This window comes from Phalacrocorax aristotelis, chromosome 1 (assembly GCF_949628215.1).
Source record: "Phalacrocorax aristotelis chromosome 1, bGulAri2.1, whole genome shotgun sequence".
NCBI lineage: Eukaryota > Metazoa > Chordata > Aves > Suliformes > Phalacrocoracidae > Phalacrocorax > Phalacrocorax aristotelis.
The window spans coordinates 136,437,869-136,451,230 of record NC_134276.1 but is presented as its reverse complement, the minus strand read 5'-3'; positions in this window follow the sequence as shown (position 1 = coordinate 136,451,230).

Here is a 13,362-nt window from a genome sequence, read left to right as displayed (position 1 = left end):
TCTGATGCCTTTGCTGGCCACGAGCCATATGCTTAGCCCAGACTATCTCTTAGCTGCACAGATCTAGAAGAAAACATTCCCCTCTTTACCCCTCCTCCCAATTCCTAACTAGCTGGCAATATTCAGTTACTTCAAGCTCTGGACATTTTGACCAGCTGACTATGGCAGCTTTGTTTGGCTCTGTCCTCAGGAAGGAGGTGAATATGAATCAAACGTTGCTTAATCCTTTTTTCCTTTCTCACTCATTAGCGTTGAAGATGGCTGTTGCAAAAGGAAGCATATTTTTTCATTTATATGAAGATGGCTGTCGCACAAGGAAGAGTATTTTTCTTTCATATTTTACATAATTAGGGTATGGCAACCAGATGAAAAATACTTTGCTGGAGAATATACCTTTTCTTTTAAAAAAATGAATCAATGTTTGCCTTTGCAATAGTAAAATGCTTCTTGCTGAGATTCTTTTTTCAATTATTACAATGAGTTATTCATTCACGGGATTATTTGAATCATAATTATGATTTATTCATTCACACGGTTAACTATTGAGAAATCCTTTAAAAACAGCTTTTGGGAGGGATGGAAAAGCTCCCGAGGTTTGTAAGACGATACAGGGCATGTCTACATTGCAATCACTGCTCATCCTGTACAGGGTTTAAACAAGCAAGCTTCAAGCAGCATAGCAGACACAGTGTGGAGCTCCGCAATGATTTGCAGGACAGTTTTCCAGCCCACACAGACATTTCATTCTGCCACAGCTCTGGTCCTCACATCACCTGAGCTAGCAGTGTTACAGATAGCTGAGGTGCCTCCACGTGAGCTGCAGTCCCATCCGGCCACGTCTACCCGCTCTACTCACCTCCTACCACAGTCCATCTCTGAGCAGGCATCCAGGCTGCTATATACCACCTGTGCTTGCTCCTGAAAGCCTTTAGGAAGTCACTGTAGTTCCCTCTGTGTACTTACGCTGCACCTCAGATGCAGTATCAACCCCATAAGCCTTTGCAACGTGCAACTAAACTCTTTTTAGCTCACAGCCTGTTCCCAAACTGATCTGCACCATGCTGCCTTGTGCAGCCACACCCCTCACTTCTATATTAAGAGGCGATGCCAGCTGCCACTGTTCAGCCTCCGTGCGGATCTTGCTGGGCCAGCATCTTGTGATGGTACACAATTTGCAAAACTGGAGAGGAATGGCAAGGGAGATCCAGAGACGTCAGGGAGGGGCAAAAGGTGAACCGCGAAGCAGCACTCCAGAAAGCCACACAGCAGTACCATAACACTCGCCACAGTGATTTGGCTGCTAGGTCTGAAGCCAACACCACAGGACCAGTGCCACCTAAAGGTGCCGCTGAGCTTCTCTTTGAGGTGGCAGCTGTGTTCACGTCTCCGATATGGCATGTTGCTATGGTTCAAGAGTTTAGGATGACCACTTCCTCCCCCAGACTATGTCAGTCACTAATTCCAAGGTGCACAAAAAATCCTTCACAGATCCATGAGAAAAATTGTTGCTGACTCTAGCACAGCAGGACTCCTGATTCTGGGCTCTCATCCTACTCCAGAAGCTGGAGGGACATCATCCCCCAGAGCTTGGCCCTGACAGGCACCTGTCAGCCTCCAGTGCAGCTTCAACAAGCCAAACAGTTCCTTGGATGTCTTACGCACCCCTAAATGTGGGTCAGCATTTTGGGTAACACTGTTATCCTTTGGATTCCCTTTAGCTCCCTTTCACTGGATTTGACATGCTCAGCACTGCAGCTGCCACAAAATTATGGTTATGTTACATTTTCTCAGGAAAGCCAAAGTCAAGGTAAGCCCTCCAAAACTGAGACACCCCAAGTGGGTATCTAGATTTGCGTCTAGCACATACAGAACTTCTTATCCACTTCCTGCCTTTCTGGGTTTCCTGGTCACTCCATCTTCTCCAATTTCTCTCCTTTGTGGCTCCTGCGCTCCCCCTATCCCCTGCTTCCCCTATTCAGGTACTTTTCCCAGTCATTGAGCATCTCCTCCCTCTGACCCTACTAGTTTCTTCACTTACTTGCAGGTCAGTGGCCCCCAGTATCAAATTCAATACACTTTCTGTATCCCTCCTGCAAAACTCCTATTAGGTCTGGACCCTGTCCAGTACGTACTGAAGATGGTGGCTGACTTCCTGACTCACTAGAAGGAAACACTAGGCAACCAGGAGAACAGCTAGAGCTGCTTTGCTCATGTGACCTGTTTTAATACCCACCCACATCAAATGAAGAGAACAGAAGAAAAAACCCAGTCCTTCATACCTGCAGTAACTTTAGTGAACTATGGACCTCTGAAATCATGCATCAACACCTTAAGATGCAGCCTAGGACGTGCAACATAACCTCCCGCAGGCTTGAGGCCCGGAGGTAGAATTCATCTCCCAGGAGCCAAAATATTCCACATGTAAACCAAATCCTGATGGTCTAAAAAGAGCAATAGCCAGGCAAATTTTTTAAAAAAAGGTAATAGCTGGCAGAGCATCCACATTCAAAATGGTCATTTACATTTATGCACAGTACCAATTATAGCCAACTTCATACCTCCCTACTTACTCAGAGTCATAAATCTATAAATGAAAGCGCTAAACAGGAGAGGGAAGCAGAATTAGCTTACACCCTGAAGCTGTTAGCCATACCACTCAGAAGTTCTGTTTTGTTCTCTTACCAGAAACTAAGAACAAACCTATCTGTTTATTAACAGCTTTCCAGGCATCAGAGCATCCAACTGATATGGTATCAAATGTTAGTGGCCAAATTCTTCAGTGCCTTCAGCCTCTTTATCTAGTCTGAGTGAATGTGTAGGTCTGAAATGTTACTCTCTTCATCTGGCAGAATGCTAGAAACATTTGTGCTAGGAAAGATGAGTGACTCCACTGAATACGGGAAATGAAACATTGGCTTTCGTATTCACATTAAACTGTAGGAGGGGAAAAAAATATACGAGGAATTCTCAGTGTAACTTCAGATCTCAAAGCATCAGATGGCAACAGGGTGAGCAGGGTTTGGGCTTCTGACAACACCCTCTTCATGAATCCAACATGCTGCGGTTTCCATTTTTGCCACAATGGGCAGTGATAAGACTTCTCAGTTTTCCCAAGATAGAAGCAACCCTGACTATTCTCTGATAGGAAAGCATCCATCCCAGTTTTCTGAGCTTCTGTCACCTTTTATTCTTCCATATAATGTTCTCTCCTTTCCCCACTAGTCACACATTTGAAGAAAAGCCAGCAAACTCAGTGGAGACGTTATTATTGAGTTAGAACATCAGCCAGAGCACAATGAATTCACATGTGTGCACAAATACATGCATTCACACATGCACGTTTGAATGAACTGCCTCCCTGTACCGTTAATATTACAGTTGTAATTTCATTATAGCGTATAGTTTCCAGTGCTCTCATATTTACAAAATACTGCACAGGCTCTCTCTGCACTACACTTTGAATGGGATGCTTGTGCTACCATTAACTGATGGAGGAAGAATTACACTTCTGTGATGAAGACAATAGCCTCATTCACTGCATCACCCAGGACTGTTTCTGGAGGACTGTCTTTTCTGTGCATTGAATGAGGACAGGTTCTTTTACTGGCAAAAATATACCACTATGTAAATAAAAATATGTCACAATACTGGAATAAAGGGAGAAGGGGAAGGGAAATCAGGTTATAGCAGAAACTTTCATGCAAGAATTTCCTAGCTTTCAAGTGCTTACCTCTGTAAACCTGAAGTGCCTTTAATGCTGTGTTTGCCTTGGACTTTCAAAAAACTAAAGCTGAAAATATAATCCCCCAACTTTTATCTTATAGATGAGTAACTTAAAGCCCCTTTTAAACATCATCTAAACCTCCAAATCCCTTAGGTATTTTCCAAGTAAACCTGTTTTTTCTCAGATGCCTACCAGAAAGAGAGACCCCCTAGAAGTATTTCAGGGACTCCAGGGCTCTATTTATCACAGGATAAAAAACATGTTGGTCTGCCAGATGGCTGCAATTTTTACACTCACAACACAACCCTGTGCTGTGTGAGCAAATGAATGAGTGGGACAGAAGATAACAACAGTATGCAGACCCATGGCCAGAAAAAAGATGGAGGGTTTCACAACTATTTTCTAGGTAGCTTAGAATTACCGAGGCTGCAGTATCAGACACAACTCTTCTAAGATGCCTGTCTGCCCTGCAGATGGACTTTGTGCTCTTTTGGTTCCATTCAACCCCTTTTACTCCTGCACTCCATCATTCAATTTCCATCCCTTAATTTATTTCTCTCCTACAGTCCCTGAGCTGGTCCCACATGTTTGTCCTGCCATCATGTGCCTTGGTTCCTGCCCACGTCCGCTCTTCCTGTTCCCATCTTCTACCCTCTCCGAGCCCTTTCTGTTCACTGTTCTTATCCTACCTCATTTCCCAGTCCCTTCTGTTCCTAACCCTTCTATCCAAGTTTGGCTCAGTTCCTCAAAACCCAAATATTTCAACAGAGCCCCCCTTCCATGCAAGTGAAGGGTCTTATGTCCAAAATGACAAGCAATTCTTCAAAATCATACTGTGGCATCTGGTACATCTCCTGTATTTGTGTGCATGTGATATTTACAGCTCTCCTAGTTCTTCCAAACGCATAATAAGGAAAGTGATTTTAGCCTGGGTAGAGAAGCCCTTGCTAGGAGTCCTGGCTAAGATCAGATTGCACATGGTGCCAGTGGCACCTCTAATGCTCTTTAGCTGGTGGTGTTTGCAACACAATATTTTTTTGTAGACTTGTGTTTGCATGCAAATAGTGCAATGGGGTTTTGAGAAAGCAGTATCTTACAAAATACCACCACTACCAGTTATCCATTATTGAGCCAGTATTAACAACAGGAGACTGTGTAGCTGTATGTTGGAAAAGAGAAGTGACATTACCTTGTAAGGGATCCTGTAACTTTCTCCTGAGTGGTCCTGTTAATGATCCACCTCAGTGCCATGTGCACAGAGTAAGGGCACGTGGAAGGTGAAAGCATCAGCTCCATTAAGGTAATCAGTCAAGGCCCCTTTCAATGCAAAGGTGATAAAGGGGAAGAGAGAAGGACACACAGACACACAAATCTGATAGGCAAGGGATAATGGAGGCAATGATAAAGACCAAAAGTCTTCAGCTGCTAATTGATAGGCCATTAAGAAACTCCTGGCACAGCTTTGGAGAGGGCCAGCCTGGGCTCTGTAACTGATAAGAAGGGGGTAACAAGAGGAACAGGAGAATTTGGAATATTGGAGGGATGCCTGTGGGACTCTACAAAACTTGTTGAGGAAAGTTTAGGGGAAAGGGGGTGAACAGAGAGGAGGGGACAGGCCACATGTGAGCAGTTGCTGATCCCATGTAAGCACTTGTCTGACCCAGCCCTGCACCTCATCACCACAGCCTGTTCTGGCTTCTCATTAAACCCTCCACTGTCTCCCCCTGCAATCTCACTCTGTGCTCCATGTGTGTCAGTGCTACAAGGATGAGGTGCCAGCAACTTGGGGCACCCTGCAAATGGATGTGGTGCCAGCTCTGGAGTCAGAGTGGGGTGCAGGACCCTGGGTGGTGGTGCCAGGCTCTGGGGCGAGTGAGGGGCTCAGCCTAGCTCCGGAGTCAGGACCTGTGTGTGTCTTGGGTGTAGCTGTTAGGGGTGGGAGGGGCAGGGAGAGTGAGGAGCTCAGGACCATAGGTCACAGGCCATGTGCCTAGCTGGTGAGTAGGGGACCCATGGGTCTGGTGCTCAGGGGATCCATGAATGCGAACTGCATGTGATTGTGAACCTAGACAGCGCTATGTCCTGGAGCTGTTGGAGATGGTGGCCACTTATAGATAGCATCCCTTAACACCCTTAACACCCATCCCTGAGAGCTTGGGGTCAGCCAGTGTAACTTCCACTGAGGGCATCTCTACAGACACATGCACATGCAGCCTGTTTAAACATTATTTTAAAAACCCAAAAGCAGAAACAAACCCCCAAAAAACCTCTGGAAACTTGTTACATTTAAATTTGTTACTTGTTACATGTTATAACAGGTTGTTAGATGTTGTCTGTATTGTAACGACACCTTTATTTTATGCCACCTCTGCATGTCACCATTGAGAAAGAATTATAAAGATTTTAGTGAGATTTGTATAGTTATGATGCGAAGGGAACTCACTATCCCGAAGGTAAGCCCCCATTCCGTGTGCATGTGTGTGTCCCATATACACAGTGCTGTGAGGATATCCTATCTGCACAAAGATCTGGCCCTCCACCATGGTTCCATATAACTCATTTGTCCTCCAAATAGCACATCTGTCCTCATCCTATTGACTGATAAACCCTCTGTACATGTAAATACTGTGTCTCCCAGCCCTCCACCTGCCCTGACCTGTAAGGCACCTTCACCATCATCTCTTTGAGTGGAGGGTCTCTGTAAAGGTCGTCTTTCCATTTTTCTCACTTCTTGTTAGGGTGAGTGCAGGCAGTACACTGACCATTTGCACACTAGAGGGAAAGCAGAAGGGAATACCACTCCCTGGAGCAACACAGCTCTTTCTCCTTGCTCTCCCTGTCCATCCCAATCCAACCTGAAAAGAGGAGGGAAAGAATTTGGCCTTTCTATAACTTCTAACTGCCCTTCACAGGGATTTCTCTTCACCCCTGGAATGGAAATGGTGAGACTCCTAGTACTCTGGCCGAAAAAGGGTTATTTCGCTACCTGTGATGCCAAAGCTGGCAGCACTGTGTTTCTTCTCTCATCTCAGGCTGCCTCTCCCTTCATCCCACTCCGTGCACTTCTAGACCTGACACACACACCGTCCCACTTCCTCAGTGTGCTGCCTGCAGGCACAGAGAACACTGGAGAAACAGCTGTCAGGTCTGCCACCTGTTTTCCCATCCATCATCCATGGACAGGAGCAGCAAGGTCTTGGTTAGCCAGTACAGCCCTTCCCACTGATGTGGAAACATCTGGTCTTCTCAGTGCAAAGCAATCCTCAGGGATTTTGGTAGTAGGTCTCTGACAAGTATCTAAGGAAATACATGTTAAAGGAATATGTTGAGCAAATTTCTTCAAGGACAGTAAAAAGCACATCATGACATTAGAACAGCCTCCCTGCCAAATTTTCCATCTCTGTTCAAAAAGTAGTGGAGCTTTGCAGCAAAATGAGTGTAATAATTTTTGACAGGCAAAGCAAAACATTTTCCACCAACTTTGTTTCAGAGGCAGCCAAATAATTTTTTTCCCATTGTTTGTTTTAGCAGAAGCTTTCCAAATAAAAACAAATAAGCAAATTAGCCTGGAGGAAGACAACCAACATGAAAAAATGTTGTTTGAACAGTCTTAAGATTAACAAGAAGCACCCTAGCTGGAGTGGAGAGGGCTTTACCAGACCCTTCTATGATAACAGTAGTACGATCATTGTGTTAGTGACAGTATTTTGGGACTGTTTTCACTGAATATAGCCCAAGTAGACACTAAACTCAATTAGAATCCAACAGAGGAGCCTGATGTACAAAAACCAGTACACAGAGTAATTCCATTCACACAGTACTCCCATCTTAATTGCTATAAAGAACAGAAATAACTTCCCCTCTTCTTGACCACTCGAACAATAAGATGATCTTAGAATATGAAGCAATAAGAAACAGATGTAAGCATCAAGCTGGTAACATAAGCTGTCTCCTCCCCTGGATGAAAACTGCTGAAAATCAGTGGGGCACAGAGAAGCTGAATAAATACCAATAAGGGTTACTGATAAGGTGAGGATGAAATGTCTGGTAGGAATCACCCATGCAAAAACCTCTCCGTTCACTCCTAGACTTTCTGAAAACCACTGGAGAACCACAAGCTTTCAGTCTCAATCAGATTTCAGGGCAATGGGAATGGGCTCTGTAAGTAAACAGGCAGAAGAAGGAAGGCTAATAGAAAAATGATCCCGTTGCTCAGTGAGGCAGGGGAGGTAGGGACAAAGGACAAGAAAAAGACTGAGGTATTCATTGCTTTTTTTTGTTTTGTTTTGCATTAGTTGTTACCAGCAAAGTTGGGCCTCAGGCCTCTGAGGACACTGAACCTAATAGCAGAGCCTGTGGGAGTGAAGCATTATCCACAACAGAGGAAGATGGAGTTAGGGAGTACTTAAGCCAGCTGGACATAACACAAGTCTATGGGATCAGTGAGGATGCTTTTTATGGTGCTGATGGAGCCTGCCAATGTCATTCAAAGGCCAGTTTCTATCATCTTAAAAGGTCATGGTGAGCAGGGAGAGGCTCCTGTTGTCTGAAAGGCCAAATCCCATTTTCAAGAAGGGGGATTCAGGTAGCTGCAGGCTAGTCAGTCTCACTGCTGTCCCTGCAAAGGTTACAGAGCAAATCCTGCTTGAAGCCATTTCCAGCCACATCAAGGATGAGAAGGTGATTGGGAGAAGCCAACATGAATTTATCAAAAGCAAATCATGTCTGACCAACTTTATTCCCTTTTATGATGAAAAGACTGGTTCACTGGAGGAGGACAAAGCAGTGGATGTTGCCTACCTTTTTTTAGAAGCTATACAGTGTTCCCTCATGCTTAAATGTACATTATATAAGAAACAACAGCCATTACTCTTTGCTCACTGTATATATCACCACTGTGCTACAACTTAATGAGTCCTGCAAAATATGTTAAATAGCAATGGGAATAGAGAGCTATACTCCAGATCTCGGATACGAGTCCTCCAATTTTAGGATTTTTCAAGATCTGGAGCTTGGCAAAATCACAACTTTAAGCATTAGATGCAGTTTAAAGCCTTGTGTGTTAATCTGGGAAGCCGATCTGAGATAAGTTTGTTATAAATCTTCCTAGAAAGTAAGGAGTTCCAAGGAAAAGGGTATATTTTCCAAGATCTAGCTGGTCCTTGCAGACCATGCCTACAGCACTGATATCTAATTATCTAACTGGAATGTGATCAACCTGAGACATTCAGGAAAGGCTCCTCAAGAGGGGAGGAAGAGTTTCAGGATCAGCAAGAACAAAGGAAAAAAGTGATCTCTCCTAATCCTGGTGTCAAACTATGGATATGTAGTTTGGCACTTAATACCAAATTAAACCAAGTATTTGAGCTCTGTGCACAGCTCAAAGCAATGAATCACACTCTTTCCATGACATCTCTCCCATTAGAGCTGTCTTATCCACTTATATTCAACAGTTTCCTAATGGCTGCCAAACCAAGCCTCAGCTCTTGTGAGGAGAAATAACAGCAGCACTACTCTTTTTAAAAACCTCTGAACAGGCAAAAGCTGCCTGAAAAATAAAAAAGGGACTTCCCTGAGTCACCCTTCTGAGTTTAACGAGATACACATACAGTTAACTGTGACGATGTCAACACCCAATGGATTATGATAGTAACGAAAAAATATTACACAGTCTTGTACTCATGAGAAGCCTTATATAGTAACTTAGGTACTGTTGTAGGGACAGGCATGGGAGCAACTTTCCTCATCTAGTGGAATCCTGCTAACCTCTTTGGGATCGCTCAGAGGGAGCCCAGCATGTCAGTGTTCGTGGAGATAGGCTCTAACTTTGCTGAGGGTTTTTCTGATGAGCAGTGTTGTAAAATGCTGTTCCAGCACAGGGGATGTGCCCATAAAGGTGTCAAACAAAATTCCTTGATTATAATGTTGATGCTTCTTTAGAAGACGGGAAAGAAAGGAGGGGGATCATCTTCCTACAGCCTCTGTTCTCTCTCCCAAGACTACACAGATTTTAATTTTTTTACTCTAATAACCAGAACTATAAGTCTTTTTCCTCTCAAAATATCGAACTTCTTTTTAATAACATGTAATGAAGAGGCTGTGGTTAAATAATGCAGTTCTTTTGTCCCAGTTCTGATACTTTTTTTTATAGTGCTCATCTAAGTCACTAAAAGGAATTAATATTTTATTGCTTTCTATGAAAAATGCATAATGCCTCTTCCATAGCTTTTCAGCAAGGTTTCAAACTCTAGTTGCTGCAGTTCAGAATGGAATTTCTTTCTGATTTTGCTTTCACTGGAGTCAATTCGCCACTGTGGGAAAATCCCTAAATTATTTGTTAAAAAATGAAAAGGAGCCTTAAGTTTGTCATGGAAACTGGTTCTGAACTTGCACAATTAAGCTACTGTCATGCTTCAGTTTCACAACCCTGAAAAAACAGAAATTTCAGTTTCTGCTTGTACACATCATCATATACTGACCCTTTCTAGAACTCTGGATTAAGTAGCCCCTGATTTTTAGGAAGGAGGCTTTCTTTATAAAAACATAATCTCCTAACCCTTTTCTGTTATATCCTATTTGTGCAATAGGCCAGCCAAACCTTGAGAACTGAGTATTTGCAAACAAGACTTCATCAGACTAACACTGTCAATTAAGCAAACATAACCAAACTGACAGGTCTATGTAATCAAAACTATTGTTGACATTTTGACGTTGCATGAAAAACAAGCAACCTCATTTGATTATATGAAGAGCTTAAGCATCCCTAAAGCAGCCAGATTAATTGCCAGACATCTAAAAATAAATAAAGTATTCCAGGCTTCTAAAAACAAACAAACCCCCTCTCATTTCCAGTAGGTTCTCAGGAGCAGATTCTCTACGATTTTTCCCAAGGGAACCATTTCACATAATGATAGTTATCCTAATCCTGCAGGTTTTTACCCACTTGAGAAGTGCTCCTTTAGCCTTTTTAGCATAAATAGCACATAATGTGAGGAATGGTTTGACTAAATGATTGGTAAATGTGGAATTCTGGACTTTAGATCTTTTGTAGAGACATTGCTATTAATATTTAAGAATAATAAAAAAAGCGCCCCCTTAGATTAGCTCAGGACAGAAATAGCATTAACTGTATTTCATTTTGTAAGGCATTTTGAGCTGTCATCAGAGCCAGCTATTGGAATGGAGCCTTAAGGATCCAATCTATTTTTGTGAGCCCAAAGTGACCAATAATTCTGCAATTGCTGAGGTAATTCTGCAAATGCTGCGGTATTTGCAGCACCTGCTTCCCAGGCTGTAGGCACCATTGTAGCCCAGTAAAATGCTTGGTGAATGCTCCCCAAAAACTGTACAAGAAAGGTTAAAGAAGAAAAATATTTCCCAAGCCTTCTGAGGAGGGCTCTTGCACAAATTTGTTTTTCTGCTACCAAGCAGGAGTACCCACATCCCACATGAACATTGTAAGGATCAGATTGCTTTCCACTCCAGTAGGCCTCCTTGGCAGATGTTTCTGCAAGGTAATGCAAGTACATGTTCTGAAACAGGACTGCTCCTCCTCTGATCTCCCTGGCATCTTCTATGGGCAACACTGACCTGAGGTTCATTCCTCTGCCTGTTTTATTAGGAGGACATCAGTGATACAGAAAACCCATTAAATGGATTTGCTTCCAGTGTTCCTTCGATTACATGTACAACTATCTCAGCTTATACTGACAGATTCAGAAATATCCTCAGCCATGTTATATACTGCTATGAGGAGATGTCTAGTTGGCTGGTTTTTTCCAAGTTAGATGGACAACTGCAGATGGATCTAGCTGAGGCAGAACACTGTAGCAACAAAGCAATATCAAGCTGCGCAGACTACTCCTGCCTCGTGTCAGATGAATTCACCTGACCCCTTACACCCAACCAAATGATAAACTGAAGGAACACCATGTGCCTGTCTTCCACTTTTTCTTAGTTCTCTGCATCAGAAATAACATTAGTGGAAATTCTGACTTACTAGATGCATGTCATTAAGGGGTTCGGTGCCTTATCTATGCATTTATTTCTTCCCCCATTTTCCCTGGCTGCTTCTAAGGAGAAAGAGAAATTGACAGTAGTTCCTTATGGAAACCATAAGGAGCATAAAAGTCCTGTGTCTTTCTGCTTCTCCCCTTTCCCAGTGCCTGGCTGCCAGACATGCCACTGAGTAGGGCAAGCAGGGAGGTGGTTGCTGTTCATCCCCACTTAAGAATTGCTCCTGAGTTTCACTGTTCCTCTGAAGCTGGAACTTTGTGTGTGGACAACCAAGGATCCCTCCCTCCAGTCATCCCAGGGGAGAGAGGGAAAAATAAAAAACTTTCTCTCCAGAAAATCTTGGAGTCTGACGACACGTATTTTCCATCAGAAAACTGTTCTCACAGAAGACTCCCAGTCAGCCTGCTTAAAATGTAATTCCCAAATCCTCATAAATAAAAAAAGACTACCATCTTCATTGTTTGAAATAATGGATGTCTGATCCCCAATTTTTAATCCACAGAAAGAGAAGTGGAGGAGGTTCCAGCAGAGAATCACTCAGTTTCTGAACCCAGAGTGTTATTGATTATCCCTGGGTAAACATGCAGACATTTGACTGCAGCCATCAGGATTACTGGAAATCAACATTAGTGTAACTGAGGTTCCCACAGAGCCGTCGGGAAGAGTCCCCAGATGATACCCGTGTTCAGAATTTGATCTGAGATCAGAAGTGAAAATGAATGGACTAGGACCTTCTAGCAGACACAGATTTAAATTAAAAATGTAAACTAGATAGTGATTTAAAGCCAGCAGGGGGCTTTCTCCAAAGCCCAGCCACAGCAGCTGTTCTTTTCAAGGGTATTATACAGGTAGAATTCGTGGTAAGGTTACTGAAAACCTAAACACTTCTGAGGGTCAGCATTTGTGTGCTCCAAAATCATAGTGGGGAGTGTACTGCACATAAAATCAGAGGCACAGACCAGTATTGAAATTCAGATTAATGGGAGAGGAGCAAAAGGTAGGGATCATCATGAAATGCATTTCTTTCTGTGCTGTTCCCAAGCGATAGCTATTAACTGCAAAACCAGAACCACACCAGGGAGTTCCATAAGGACTTCCAAGCACTACACATTGCCAGAACATCTCATTGATTTCTTAGGAAGCATACCAGTGTCTCCATGGGGGGAAAAAAGGCAAGAAAAAAAAAAACACCCCTACAACAAAGACTTATTTTTTTCCTTCTATGCTTGTTTCAGAGGCACTATACTTGGTCTCAAGTTTAAATTCTTACCCCAGACAGAAAGAATGTTGCTTCCAGAGAAGACTGAACTTACGCATGAGCTCATTAGTACATTTCCAGAAGGAACTGCTGCGTTTGTGAATTCTTGGTACAGGTTTTAAAAAGGAAGTCTGAATTTCAAAACAGGTTCTTATCACTTGTCAGCATCACACTCTTCAAGGTGCCTGACTTTAGACATCCAAAGTGAATGCACTTCTGAATCATTAGTCTTTTTAAAAAATAAAAAAGAGCTGCGCAAATCATCTCAACCTGACTGGCATTAAAGGGAACATTCTGCCAACTACAAAGATCTTCTGATCAAGTTATAAAGGAGGTAAAACACTTTACCGGTGAAGTGACAGGA